This window comes from Polyodon spathula, chromosome 29 (genome assembly GCF_017654505.1).
Source record: "Polyodon spathula isolate WHYD16114869_AA chromosome 29, ASM1765450v1, whole genome shotgun sequence".
In the NCBI taxonomy this organism is placed as follows: Eukaryota; Metazoa; Chordata; class Actinopteri; order Acipenseriformes; family Polyodontidae; genus Polyodon; species Polyodon spathula.
The window spans coordinates 7,477,702-7,480,729 of record NC_054562.1 but is presented as its reverse complement, the minus strand read 5'-3'; positions in this window follow the sequence as shown (position 1 = coordinate 7,480,729).

Sequence of the window (3,028 nt, the reverse complement as noted above, 5' to 3'; positions counted from 1 at the left end):
ACTGTTGACAATAGAGCTGCTGTTCTTTTAAAACAAAAAAAAAACAAACAAAAAAAAAAAAAGTCGAACTAGTCAGCCATAAGGCTACGGTCCTGAAGCTAGTTAAGGGGAGGGAAGTTCCTGACTTGCCCTGCACGCCACGTGGCTGTGCTTTTACCAGATGAGCCTCTTGGAGACCCCAAGCTCTGAACATTTAAGGTCGAATGTTATAATTATATGGTTGTTGATATATCTGTAGGTTAACACACAAGTGACAAAATCTGTATATTCCATTTGAGGATTGCAATATAAAGGCTGTTCACATACTGTGGGAGTAGGTAGTAATGCATTTCTTGTTTGTTGGTTAGGGGGGAGGTATGTTTTGCTAAAAGTCAACTCTGTGTCCTGCAGAGTCTGTGAGTTGATGCTTCACGTACTGTGAAATTACTATGCTGTGAAGTCGACGCTTTCGTTTAGCGTTCACACGCAACGAGACACATTTTAGTTACTCTAGTAATTGGTTTCTGATGTGTGTGTTTTTTCCCTTAACATCATGTGTTCTGTTTTTGCTGAACACTTCTGATCAACTAAAAATAACCTTCTATTGCTGCACTGCCATGGTTTGGGAGGAAACCTTCAAACAAAACGACCTCCTGAGGAGCAGACAAACTGGACAGTCAACAAGGTCTGGTAAATCGTGTGCAGAAGGCAGATATTTTTATATAGTTTGTGTTTGAGTGGCTGCAGTATTGCGGTGTGCTCTGCTCTTGCTCAGCTGCAGTTCTCATCAGTTGGTTAACCCCTCGAGGACCATAGGCAACAGATCTTTTTATTTAATAAATGCAAAGCAGTTTCCCATGGGGCTTGTGTGCACTGACACACGTCTCCCGCTAGAGAACACGGCCGCTGTTTATTTCAGCTCTGATTATTCATTCAAATATGGAATATTTCGAAGACCTTCTGAGATGGCAGGATTTAGGTCACAGATAAGATTTCAATCTGTAGCGACTAACATGAAGATAAAGTAAAAGCCCTGAAAGAAGGTCTGATTTAAAACCCAAGAACAAAATCAACATAACATGTTACAAGTACTGTACAGCTTAATGGGTGGCTGCAATTCGTAGTTGAAATTGGACCCATTTTGAGAAGAGCTTTTCTTTGGTGCTAGTCTACTTGTACCGCACTAGGCAGAGAAGCACAGCTGTTCCTGAATGTTTCCATGCTCTGCAGGTAATGTATTTGTTGTCATAACCCGAAAGAAAACGATCAGTTTTGAATGTGACAGATTTTTTTTTTTTGTGCTTTTAATAAATGTTACGATTGATCGTGAAATAGCTATTTTTAGACCGTGAAGTGCTGTGAAACAAACCTTTTTTTTTTTTACATTGAAAAAAGTAAATCTATCCCTCTGCACCCAGGTATTGGTATGGGCCCCGACGCTGCTGCTGCTGTCCAGACTGACAGCTGAAGTGACAGCCCTGAGGGGTGCTTGTTCTTCTTGCTTTTAGCAGGGCTCTGCATTGCACTTGGCAAAGCTTTTCATCACACTAGGTCAGCCAAATGCCCCCGTGTGCTGATGTGGCAGAAAGATTAATTCAATAGAAAGAAAAGCTGAACGTTGCTTCATAAAAAGCTCAACGTTTGTACAGTAAATGGCAAAGAAAGAAAAAAAATGGCGCAAGTGACTGTGACTGTAATGTTGTGCAGTGCGTTCAGGGTTAAATGCAGAGCAATCTGTGAACATCTTGGTCTGGTGCCAAACTTTCCTCAGCTATAGTTTGCTTCCTGAGTAAAATGATAACCCCATGCTGCTGCATGCGTTGGCATGAGGATGCCTATGTTTACTACATGTTGCAAGTAGGTTTCAAGAGGTTTTGAAGTTGTGCCACATACAGCCAAAACTGCTTTGGGGGATTCACGGAAAGAAACTGTAGTGCCAACAAAGACTTCAAGAGAAACCAAGGAGTTACGCTTAAATCATTGTACGACTCCCAGCTAAAACAACATGAAGTAGCCGACAGCCTGTACAGTACATTGCATTTATAATAACTAATGGCTTGTTGCATGGAGCGTTCTGTTAGAGGACTTGAACCAGGTCTGGGGTCAATTACAAGTGTAACGCAGTTGTAATTATATCATATATTGATCAGTTACAGTTTAATTACACACCTTTCCAAGCTTAGTCATTTGCAGTTCCATGTTGTGTTTTACATCGAGCGATCATTATATATATATTCAGCCTCTTTTAACCCCATTTGTTTGAAAAAAAAAAAAGTTATTATACGATAGTGTTTCTGTATTTGTACCTGTGATTATTGCTTTGCTTATTGAGAATTAAGAGCAAATATGTTAATGTGTGCAGTTGGTTGTTACTTTTTAGTAGAACTGTAATTACTCTGGTGAAAAGCTATTATAATTTGCCTTCAAGAACAGACCGTGTTTACTGAGCCTGTTCTTATTCTGTAAACCACATTGTTAAAGCTGGGATACCTCCCTGAATCTCTGGCGTTGTTTCCCAGTGAATGAAGTACTTTGGGTGTCTTTGAGAGTTTTTCTCTTTGTAGCCCCCTAATGGCAGTGCATTGATGCATGGCGGTTTAAAATAGCTCAGCGTTGCTTATGGCGATCAGTCATTTTGGGACTGACCCAAAAGGGGGTCAAGTGGCCTGCCCACATGGTCATGCAGGCAGCGAGTCGGGGCCAAACTTGGGTTCCAGGACTAAGATCTCCTGGGACCTTGGGACCAACACCTGCTTAAAATACATGGCTTTTAAACCAGGGTCACAAGATGACTTTCTTGACCTTTCCTCTTCTCCTGTTTGTTTTTGTCAAAAAGTAATCATTAAAAAGTTACTTTTTGTTTTTTGCTGGTTTGTAAGGACAGATACATTGCTTTTTGCAGCAGTAAGTGGATACAACTGAACTTTATTTAGTCTTGACTCATTTACCTTCCAATATGTGTTTCCAGTTTCAAACACTGCCCTTTGTGCATATGTTGCTGTTCCAGTTTACTAAAAAAAAAATAAAAAAAAAAAGTCAATTTCATGGC